The sequence below is a fragment of the Anguilla anguilla genome, chromosome 2 (assembly GCF_013347855.1).
Source record: "Anguilla anguilla isolate fAngAng1 chromosome 2, fAngAng1.pri, whole genome shotgun sequence".
NCBI classification, from domain to species: domain Eukaryota; kingdom Metazoa; phylum Chordata; class Actinopteri; order Anguilliformes; family Anguillidae; genus Anguilla; species Anguilla anguilla.
In genome coordinates, this window is record NC_049202.1 from 57452094 (window position 1) to 57464859 (window position 12766).

The 12766-nt window shown below is 39.9% G+C and overlaps 1 protein-coding gene across 1 annotated transcript in view; it reads left to right on the plus strand.

Moving 5' to 3' along the window:
- LOC118221740 (urotensin-2 receptor) overlaps positions 1 to 8141 on the plus strand; it is a 39193-nt gene extending 31052 nt beyond the window's left edge. Inside the window, exon 3 of the mRNA XM_035407083.1 lies at positions 4986 to 8141. The gene's annotated coding sequence lies outside the window, so the exon portion shown is untranslated. The remainder of the gene's footprint in view (positions 1 to 4985) is intronic.
- Positions 8142 to 12766: the final 4625 nt, after the last annotated feature.

The window sequence follows — 12766 nt, forward strand, 5'->3', positions numbered from 1 at the left end:
TAGCCGCGTCTGCAGGTTGGAAAGGAATTCGGTGAGTACCAACTTTACAGTCAGCCTGGATTCTGCTAGAGGGAGAATTCTCCGAGTGCACTGTTTACTTAATCGGGAACAGGCCAGAGAAAGACGTGAACTTATTGTTTGTAAGATCAACTCATAATAATGGCAATCAATCTTACATGCCTATGAGGGTTATGTTCATACATTATAGTACTTTTGAGTTGCACTTCAGGGACTTCCACACAAAAACATACACGCAGGCACAGACACACGCATGCACACACACATGCACACGCACACACACACACTCACACATACGCACATGCTCCCAAAAAGAGAGCCATATCAGGTGACAGTGCAAGCCTGATGAGATCTGGAGGGAAAACACAGGGCCAGAAGACTTTTCCAGGCAATCACAAGTCAACATGTGTCTCAGAAACATAGATGCCATTAGATAGCACTGCTTTCTACTGCAGCTTATTTTGAATGGCGCCTAGGCAGGGAAATGTGCGCATGCTCAACATTACAGCATGCAGAACCATTTATTTCAGAAGTCTCCGGTCAGGAGACTCCCTTGATCGGTGTACCACAGGGATTGATATACTTCCGGATTAGCATATTAGCAGATGAGTGTCAAAGATTGAGTGTCCAGTTTGCCCCAGGGCTTGAGGGTCTCCCAGAGTGAACAAGAGACACTAATACCCCCCTACCCCGTGAAGCACTCAGTGCTGGACCAGCAAGATCTTATAGTACATCAGTTGGCTGTGGCTAGGCTGCTTTACCTAACTTCTGCCAGAGAGAGATTATCTAGTTGGCTGAAATCTATGTGTATGTCACAAGCAACTGGCACAGATAAAGGCCATAGACACATGCGGGCACACGCAAAATTACAATATGAACTAAAAAATGAGCCTTGCCAATACTTGCACAATATTTCAAGCACAGTTGTGTTTACATTTGGTATGGAAATTATAATGTGTGTAAAAGCCTAAATCTAATATCATTGGGGGGAAATGACTCAAAATATTACTTGTTAAACTTGAAATTAAATTCAAGACCTCCTGTATCCTCCCTCAAATTGCTATCACTGGGGTTCAATGAGCCCGTCCTAGCTGAGTTTAAATTGCACTTACGGGCTGTGGAGCACTGGTCTGCAGCTCTTTGAGCCTCTCTGTATTCAATCTGACATCCGCACAGCAGAGCGTCGAATGCCAACTGCCAGATGATCGATTTTGGAGCCTGGCTGAATTTAATTTGTTGGATTTTCTCCTCTTTTTTTCATTAATGACATTTCTTCCCTTCTCCACTTTATCACACTTAGCAGATTGTGAGAGTGTCAGCTTTTCCTATGCCTATGCTAATTTCTTATCCTAATTACCAGAAAGTTGTTATTAGTTTAGTTCTGTATACTTGTGAAAAAATAATAAAATAAAACTTACACATACACAGAATCTTTCTGCAGGACTTCAATTAATACTGGATCAGAATAATAGATAGATAAAGTAATTACACAGAACTCCATCAAGCAAGATTTATCTTTGTTTTTCCTCTTGGTGGATGTTACTTGGTATCAAACAAAAATTGAAAGTAACATTTTGGTTTATTGTTTCTGTGTGAAGCAAGGCATAAAGTATAAAATAATGCATTTCAAAACCAGTTGTGCAGTACACGACAGAGTAACAGCATAGGTACGAGCAATAGAGTGTCTCCACACCACATTAATTGCTTCCTGCATTCATGTCACTGTGTCAGCTGTCCCTGTTCTCATTGGTCGGGCCCTCCAAAAGGTGGGGTTAAAGTCAAATAATTTTGTTTTGAACAATTTTCTAAAATCAATAAAACTTCATTACTGGAGTTTCCTCATTGAACTGTATATAACAGCCGGCAATAATGTCTGTCACAAAATAAATAAACATCAAAGAAGGGGAACTATGAAGATGTGCTACAGTGAGATAATTGGAAAATCTCCCACACTAATGTAATGACACCGAGACAGTGGACAGACTGCGGCAGCTAAGCCAGCTCACTCACATTCCAATGACACAATGACACGGGGGGGGGGGGGGGGGGGGGGGAATAAACGGTAAATCATAATGCACATGATTAGGGTACCCTCAATACCTTATTGACTATTAGGGATCTGGAGATACAGGGAAACCAATTTGGTCACTATCATTATGGGAAGAAAAAAGACAAGTGCATAATTGAATTGAGGAACAGACAGACTGCGATTAAAATGTAAATAATACAGGTGCTAATCTGTTACCGCTGGAGACAAACGCAGTTGTGGGGGTGATGTGAATGTCACCTTGTTGAGTTCATTTCCTCCGATTATGCAAAGACAAAGCACAATGGCCTTGAAGCCAGGCTCTGGGTTATCTCTGCCAGGCCTTGGGGGGTTTCTGATTACCACACAGCGAAAACACCATTCTGCAGGGTTTCTGCCTGGAACTGTGGGTTCTGTGAATGAAGCGATGGCACGGAAGATTACACACATACAGGAAAATTACAAACTTAATTGGTCCATTCAACAATACCGCACAGCTGAACATTCACTCTTTCCATGTGAATTTGCTTCTTTTTTTTTATAGCTAATTGCAATAATAAAAACACAGCCAAACAGGCAAAGGGGCAAACACGAGAAGCAAAACAGGAAGATAACTGACAAAAAGGAGAGGACAAAATGTGAAGGGAAAAGGCAGGGGGGATGTATTTTTTTAAAATGTCACACAATTAAGGTAAGGTGTACAACATTTATCAAATAAAAATAATAAACAAAAATGTGAAACATTAAAAACAAATTTAATCAAATCAGAATGTTGGCAGGAGCCTCACAGATGCTCAGACAAAGTCAGACATAATCCAGGGAACCCACACAAACAAATTCTGGATGGACAGCATGCAGCTGGGCAGCTTTTTTCTATAATAATTCTTGTGGATGCTGCAGACTGGTCGTCAGCCTAAAACATGGTTGAAAATGTAATTTATCAAGTCAATGAACGCCTCAGCATTCAGTATTTCAATGATATTGACGGGTGCTATTTTTTCCTCATCAGAAGAACACCATCTGGATCGGTGTCATAAAAAAACAGAAACCTACTCACTGTTGTCCTTCTCTGGTCACCTGCAGTGAGGTCGGCAAACTTGTTTGTGCCAAGAGGCCTGATGGGAGCTCCACAGAGAGAGCGTCTGTCCTTGGTCCACAGGGCTGGGGCCAGATGTTCATAACACAGAGTGAATAGTTGAGCCTTTCCTCAGTATCCCGCAGTGGTGAACACTGGGGGTGCAATGGGGTTTGTGGACCGGGGGGGGGGGGGGGAGGGCGGCTTGTGATTTTCATTATATTCCAGTTCAGCTCCACTGTACATACAATACAATAATTAAGTGTTATATGTAAATTATCAGATGTATTCTTTTTTTTTGGGGGGGGGGGGGGGGGGTGGGGGGGGTCTGGGGGGCGGGGGGGGAGAAAATACTCTGAGTGGGCAGGCCAATCCCTATAGGGACCACCCATACAAGTGAACTCCCTGGGTGCACAACAAATTAAAATAGTGAGCATACCTGTGAGCCTGGTATTTTATTTTCCCTGTCCGTAGTAGATGGGCATTATGTTATGCTACAATGAGCAATGGTGCTATTACGTAGGCATAAATTTCGGGGGGATGCAGGGGATACGTCCCCCTCAACATTTAGAACACATGCATTTGTCCCCCTGAATTTTGTGTTTTCCATTACATAAATAAAGACATTTCCACCATGAATTGATGCAGAAAAGGCACAAATTGGTGCATAAAAATTCACCAGAATGCAGGAAATGAAGTTTTTAACACTCAAAATTTCCTGACCCCCTGCTTAATGTGTCCCCCCCCAATATTCAAAAGAAACCTACGCCACTCTGCTATTATATAAAGCTGCAATGCGTTTTCTTATTTAAGGAAATTACACTTTTCTGGGAGTTCTAAGTCAAAACAATGTAATCATAATCGGAGACTGGTCATGAAAATTTTCAATCCATAATAGATAGTACAGAAAAAAAGAAGCACCACCATCATCCATAGAAACTACAACATCATTTCTTCAGTCTTACAAAGCATTAGTTTGAATAGCCCTTCTCAGAATTGTTGTGGAAATGTTATTTGATGGCATGAATGGTTCTATTGTGACACCTTATATAACACCTTATATAACATCAGTTATCAAAAGATCATTTTCCCGTAGGTCATACAATAAAATGCCTGCTTGATATAAGGCTACTTATTCATGCATAATTAAATATTCAAACATCTCTAAATGTGACTGGAAGTATTTTAATACATTGGGCACAAGTCTAAGTTATTTTTCTTCAGGCAATCTCCAGATAGGGACAGCTGTTTGTCATGTCTTGAGAGATGTTCTGAGAGATTACTCCAACTGGACACAATGTACCATCACCTTCCCTGGGCAGTGATACAAGTTTGTTTGATGAACAACACAGATACTGTTTGAACCCCTGGTTTAAATGCAATGCCAGACTGGCCTCCACTTGTCTGAGTGAAATACAGGTAAGTAGTGATATGAAAAGCAGCCTGCTAGCCACAGTAATGCAACAGACCTGTCTTATTGTCCATAGAGGAAACGGCGGGGCATAATTGCATACTGTTTAAGGACAACAGAGACATGACTTAGGGCCTTTAAAGCCCACTGCTGCACCTATTTAAATACGGTAATCACCGGTGCTGCATGTTTTGTGTAAAGCTGGTATCATTTATACCCCTCCATGCATTTCCTGTGCTTGAATTAATCAGTTTGTAAGAGGATGGTGGCAATACTTTGATGGTATTCTCCTGCCTCTATGTATTTTCTGAGACCAGACTGTGTCAGCGAGTGCAGACGAACGCGCAGAGGTGTGGCGTGGCATGAACTCACCACTTCAACTCTGTGCAGCTTGTGCAACCGTCCCACACAGTGCCCATAGAGTATTAATAGCAGCTTTTTTATTGTGTTGACAGGCCTGGACGAGTGCAGGGTGGGATGACTGTGAGGAGGGCAGAACAACAAGACACGTCTGACAGCGAGGAGAGGAAGAGGCAGCACGGGCAGTGAGAGGGGGGATTTCCACATCGCCAAATGCTCACTCAGCCATCCGATAAGATTTGTATCTATGACCAAAACAGGCAGCATTGGACCTCAAGGACTCCATCTAGGCGGTCGGACATGGATCAAATCCTGGCATCCACCAAAAAATCAGCCAAAGAGTGAAAGGCTGCACTGTTCTGTTTTCCAGGGGTTCTGTAGGCCTCATGGTCCTGTTTTCCTGTCCGGCCACATTCATTTCTCCCTGGCTTCTTCTGGCAATCAGTAAAGAATGGTCATGGAAATGTCAGCCTTAATCCATCCCCTACCTCTTTAGGTAACATTCCTTCTCATTTCTAGATGGCATGCCTTTCACTTTAACAATAGCTCTTCAGCGGTTTCTATGGTAGCACAGATATTTATTTCCCTTTTCAGCTCCTTGAGGTTTTAAAAAAGTTTTTAGTCACACTGGAATATAAATGGAACGCAATGGTTGAATAGCCATATGATCAATTAAAATTGTACATTTAAATACATTTTAATTAGAGAAGTTCAGACTAGGTCTAATTTGTACATGAAAATTTGGTTACGTGTAATTTATTGTAGGGCATTATGCTAAATGAAAATGTAATTAATATTTGTAGTGCATAAATCATCAATCAAGGAAATGTAGTGTAAGCTCTGGACAATCATAGGAAAAGGATATGTTAACTATCACAGCACAATACAATCCCTTACTAGAACTACTACTACTAATATGTCACCATTTTACTCAGGCAAGAAACAAACTTCAAAGCTGAATAAGATTCATTGTTATTCACAAAACCGCTTCAAATGAGTAGGCAAGCAGGTGTTAACTAATAATAATCACTAAAACAGCCCATGTCACCATTTAATATTTCTGCACTACCATTAACCCGCCAATTTTCCTGCCTGTGATAAATAAAGTGACTGTTTTCTTCAGAGGAAGGAGTATTTTCATATAACGCAATGGAAAGGGATCCACTTGGGCTTTCAGTAATGTTGTTTTACATAAGAAATCCACAGAGGAATTCCCTGTCGCAATTCCATACCTAAAATATCCATGGAAACTGGCGCAAAATGTGACTTGTCCTTTGAACTCCTTATGATCACAATGAATTAAATACTGTTCTGGCGGTGCTTCATAACATTATATTTCTCAGCTTCCCTTTAACATACTTTGCATTTAACATGTAAATAAAACCGCAGATTTGTATAGCCAGCAGGTTGAGTGGCAATTCAGGTAAGGGAACCTGCCAAAGACAGTTTAAAAAAAAATAAAAATATTGTCATTGGTGTTGCTGTTATTGTTGCTGCTACTGTTACTGCTATTGCTCTACACAAATGTCCTGTCAATTAGCATGTCTGGCTTGATTTATCACATCTCTTCTGAACACAAGTAGTTTCAGCCTATGAAAGCAGAAAAAGACAATGGTGGCGGAACACAGGATCATTCCATAGTGGAGTAATGGGGCCACTTTTACGCTTGGTACAGACTGCTCCTCGCAGGGCTCTTCATGCTGACCCGGGAGCCACAGTGGATGGATGTTGCCTGTAAATCATCCTGAAGGGCGCACTTCAAAACCACAGATTCCTCACATTCAGACTCCAAATTTATTTTCCACAGGGAGCTGTGTACTTGGACACAAGCAGGGCTGGCGTCTGCACTGCAGTCTGGTCTTACAGTCCTGGATGAATAAAACAGCCTTTCTTCTCTGTAGTATGACATTAATTTATTTCTTATGAGAACACATGCATCTTTTTCAGAGGAATAATCCCTTCAGTTAGTATAAGAACTGGGAAGAGATGTGAATCAGCAAACTCTCTTGGGAAATGCTTTTTCACTGCTTTCTTTGTGCTGTGCCCACAACTAATTCATATACGTTCTGTCAATGCTGTCGGTTGTATCTATGCCTTGCTGTAAATCCCAAAGGTGTTGTGATGTTTATTTCATTTTGCAAACTATTGGTGTAAATACTCAGTTTCCATTATATTATTTAAGGACATCTTGAAGCCAAACTGTTCTTACACTTGCATTAAATATTCTGATTGGCAAAACTGAGAGGATTTCCTTGTGTGCCAGGTAATGGAAACTGCTACAGCAAAACCTCTTACCCTGTAATCTTAACTTCATACAGGTAAAAACTGAAGCCATTTTAATTTATAGATATAACATACTGGGTGTTATCACACTGTCTCCATTTTCATAAGGGAAAGAGTCAAAAACAGATCTGTGTAGATGGATAATACCTGACTTGGATGGCAGGTATCCACAAAATTAAGCTTAAGTAGGGAACAACCCATACCTATACAACACAGAGAATTAGGCATTTTTCAAGGTTTCTGATGGAAATAACTACAGTGACCACAGACTAAACTACAAACCTTAACGTCTGTACCATCTAACCTCATACAGTATTAACACAATTCTGATTTTTCTCTCATACAGATGGCATGTGAATGTCCATGTGTGTTTCTGTGTGAGTGTTTCTGTATGTATGCGTTCCCAGGTTAATGTTGAATTTGACAGTCCTTCATAAACTAATGACTACTCCAGATCACTCGAAGAGTTATAATCTGGAGTAACAAGCCACGTAGCCATCTTGGGAAATGTGAGCAGTTTTTAAAGAGGATGTTACAATGGAGTTATAAAGCATTTTGGAAATGTGCCCAAGTCAACTAAACAACTGTAGTACTCTATACCCTTCTTTAAGCATCCTCTTGTGAGCACAGACCCACCAATAGTTCAAAAAGCGACTGCTATTGGTATAGAAATTATCCTCAATGCTTGTGATCCAGATATTTTCTGCCATGGGCTCTAAAGTGAATCATGTACTGGGTACATGCTGTCGGTACATATGTAGATTTTATCTGACATGAGTGTACATGCACCTTGTAGAAAGAAAAGACCTGTCTAACCAAATCTAATTGATCACAGTTTTGATGTAAAATCTTTCTCGAAGAAAGTATTCATGTAACAAACAAAACATCAAATGTTTGTCTTTTCCAGTAAATGTAAATCTCTTCAAAAGCTGAAATAAAAATGGAAATGGCATGACATGAGATATTAATCATGAATAGTTTTTCTCCTCAAACATCATTACACTTGTAGAGAATCAGACCCTGACAAAATATGTACAACCAAACTTTGTTATCAAGATGGATGAGTATAGAGCAATAAAGCTAGAAAAGAGTTATGATTTATGCAATATTAAAAGTAATTCAATTACACTAGACCTTCAGTTATGGGTATTTAAAATGTCTGGGAAAAATTTAAGTATTAATTCATTAGCGATCCTTTTAAAAATAAAAGACTTTTTGACTTTAAACTATACAGTACTGAATAGCTTTTCAGAAAAATCAGCTCTGATACCAGCTTTATATATTAATATATAATGTCAATGACCACAAGAATACAGGTGATAAAATATTAATATTATGGAAATAAAATCTGTCATCTTTAAAACTGAACATAAATGATATTTCACATTTACAAAGTACATATGATCCCCATTGGACTCATATGTACCCTGTTAGGGTTGAATTAACACTGGACATTTTATGGTGTGGTAACAATACAAGTACCAGCAAACAATAATTATTAGACAAGCAAAATGTAGCATTTAATTAATTACCATTACCAAAACCAACACTCAACAAAGATGTTCTTTCCTACCACATAAAGACAACTCAGTGAAACTGAACAATAAAAACAGTACAATTCCACCGTCGAGAGGGAAGTTCCAGTGAATATGTGAATAACTGAAGTGTTCTGCCAAATGAACAGATTTTAATCATCTCCAGCAGTGCCATTTCCTTCTTCAGATTACCTTAAATTAGAGTAAAAATCATTTTCAAAATATCGTGCCTAAAAATAAAAAATAATGACCTAGTCAGTCAGCAGCTCTCATTATTTAAATTGGAGACTCCTGCTGTAGTTCTGTATTTTCCGCAATGCAGTTCCTTCGGATTGTATATTGTCATAGTGGTCAGAAGACATCATGGTCAGATGATTGCTATGCTCAAAGTGGACATATTAAATAGCTGGTAATATACAACTGGATATATGAGATAGTACTTGTATTGTTATTATCTATAGTAACAAGGAATGTATAATATATGCATACATCACTGCCTCTGTTTTTGGAGGGTCAGTTTTAAAGTGAATATATCCAATCAGAAAAATCAATATTCTATTCTCATTTTTTCAACTTTACATTTTCACAATTAAAATAATTTTCAAACAGCACTTCATTAAAAAATAATTTTAAAAAATGATTCAGTAAGTTTCCATTTACATCCAAAGTTTTCTATGCAGTGCATTAATTTACAATAAATACATTATTTGGCTTAACTTAAACCATTAAGTGCACATCCCAGTATCAAAAATAAACATTTAATCCTGGAAAGCAATTTGCACAGTAATTACTCCGAGAGTAAACCGTAGCTCTACCATACATAACCAGCTGCACAGCTGCCTGCAAGCAATAGTAGAGATCAGGGTTTGAGTTATTATCTGAGCTTTGTGGGGGTCTCTAAACTAACTAACGTTAGGGGCGGAGATAAATAAATAAATAATAGCCCAGCGGAGTCAGTAGCAGCAACGCTAGTGCTAGGTGTCGTGCTAGCAGGTGAATCCCAGTTGTCAAAAAGCTGTTTTTTGTTTCTTTCTGAAAAAACCGAAACTAGCCAGGCTTGTAGTCCCCGTCGGCAGCAGCGGCCTTTTTTCGGCAGCATTGTAGCTAGTCTATACTACCACTTTTTCAGTAACCCTTTGTCAGGTGTGGAGTCCTGATAAACCAGGCATCACTAAGTTTCTCCAAGTTTTCACCAAGTATTAGTTAATTGGCCCTAACTATAGCATTGGCTTAAAAAAAAATTAAATTTAATGAAGTTTTTGAAAGTTAGTTTAAATGCAGATACTCCCATCAGGCTTTGGGACTAATACAATGGGACTTAACCACTGTATGACTTCCCATCTTGAACATCTTTATTTTTATGGCAACCCGTCTTGACTCAGGTACTCAATATAGCCGGAGCTGCACACTCTTCCTAGGTTCTGTGTCAATGTGATGGTCCATAACATGGGTATAGCCTGGATATTCCAAGAAGACTTTTTTGTCAACCAGCTCATGGAGGTCCAGTCCCAATACCCAAGGAGACACAACACATCACTTTTCTGGCATACTATTTCTATAAGAGGTTCAACGGTACATCTGGATGCATTTACATCTCCCTGGTTGTCTCATTGGATAGGTGATATCACTGTGTCTCAAGTCTCAAGTACCTCATAACGTCCTTTCCGTGCAAATCTGTAGCCAGTTGTGGGCATCAACGCAGGGACTATATCTCCGGGCTTGAACTCACAGGGTGGGGCAGACTGGGTGTACACTGTGCATTGAGGCTCCTGGGTGGTTATATGCTCCATTACCAGATTTCAGATGGCATTAATTTTCTCCTTCATGTCTTCCACATGTTCCACCAGGCTACAATGAGGATTCTGAGGCTGCTTTTCCCAGTCCTCCTTAGCCAGCAGTCCGCAGGGTTGCCTCCCAAACACAGTTGCAAAGGGAGAGAAACCTGTAGAGCAGGGATACGCAAACAGCTCAGCCCAGGGGCCACTTGTTGAGACTGGGAGGGGGTGGTAGATAGATTTACCTGGTAGTACAAATGACACTGTAAATAATATACAGATGATATCTACATAAGTTAAGTTTGCTTCCACCTGTGAGTGCTACACAGGGCCGGCTCTGGCCTATTTGCTGCCCTGGGCGAAGTTGTGTGAGGCGCCCTCTCACCCCCCCCCCTTAAATCCAACCAAAACACAAATTACAAGAGAAATCATACAGGTTGTAAAATCAATGCGCTACAAAATCCAGCATTCTAAAGCAGTTTAGTCTTTTGCTTTTGAAGTGTTGTTACATCCCCTCCCCTTTTCAATATACAATTTCACAATTGATCGCAACGTTGAATCACATTTCTAGTTACTGTTGCTAGCTTTATTTACGGTTGCCAACCATCCCCCAAAATACGGAATCATCCCTTATTTGGACAGTAGAATAGGCGTTTCGCATTTAACTCATGGCTAAGGGGCGCATTTTCATCCTTATGTTTGTGAACGATTGCGTTTATGTTAACCGCTGTTTTGAATACAAATCAATAGCTAGCTAGCTAGCCGGGATAACAAGCATGCCGTGAGACCATTCTGACCTAAAACCAAGAATTTTAATATTGGCTAGGTTACAAGTGATGGCGAACCTATCATAAAGCTACCTGGCATTCAAAACCCGTTTCAGAGGGTCTTAGAAAGACGTTATGTCTACACTGCGCGACCACACCATTTAAAAAGCAAGACAGTGCTAGGGAGATGAATTTGATTGACTTATGGTTTCCAAAATTGGTACTAATTATGGCCTATGGTATAAAACGAGAGGAACTATTTTTTCTTGATAGAATCATTGTTTTCATGGAATTAACGACCAGAGGTTTTTTCTTAACGGTGCAAATAGAACTACCAACCAGAGTTTTTGCATAACAACGGTCCAAATAGAACTACCAACCAGAGTTTTGCTTGACAACGGTAAATTAATATGCCCAAATGCCCGCAGAAGAATATTTCACTTTCAGCTTCTTAAATCGATAAAAATCAATAAATATAAAAGTAACCATATAATCATTGTTGGTAACCCGTTGTATAAGTGGAATAAACCCCTCTGGGCTGTCCGTTTATTGGAAAATAATGTACTTTGGGGGTGGTTATGCAGTCGAGGCAAAGCCGACAGCCTGTAGTGATTTATTCCTTAGCCTATACATAGTGTACACAAAATGCCAAGGACAATTTAGCATAAAAATCACTAGCTTGATAGCTGATATAATGTTAGCTTCCTTTTGATGACAAACAAAAAGTCTGTATCCATCAAAACTTAGCAGCTGTTCAAATTCAACTTTATATTTGGCTTTTTTCTCCTCCTCTTCCTTTCTCCGTTTTCTCCCCTCTGCCCCTGACAACTTTGTTCTTTTCATTGTTGTTTTTTATGATATAACGTTAAAATTCAGTCATTTAACAGGTGGGCTTAGCTAGCTATCTCATCTAATCTGAAGAGGACGGGGATGACGTGACGTCAACGATGCGATCATGTACACTTGGCACTCCCTCTGAAATGGGGATGATTGACGGTGACTGTGTGCGCTGTGTGTATTGTTGTGTGTGATTAGGAGAGAGGAGGGGGCGACCCGGGCTGCGGGGTGCAATGATTGAATAGGAAGAAAAAAAATGTTCTCCCTCCCAGTTTGTGCCCTACCAAAGCCCATGTCGCCCATGCCTAAAGCCGGCCCTGGTGCTACGCCTTAAAACAGCATAGTCTCGCATAGGGGAATGTACAATGAAGAGCCCAAAATGCATTCCTTTGCAATAACTGAAACAATTAAACACACTGTAAATTAATTAAACAAACGTAGCCTTAAGCAGGCTAGTTGGGAATGGCAAAACTGCAACAGGGACATCAAAGCCTACTGTAAAAAGAGACAAGATGGCCTTCATTTGTCTTTCTTGCTCATTTATCCCTCATTATATATGTGTTTTGGGACCATTGCAACATGGCCTATGACATAAATAATGTAAAAGATCTTTTATTCTTGTTGAACCTCTTCAAGAATGTGACTAATTAGGTTAATGGCCATTGACTAATTAGGTTAA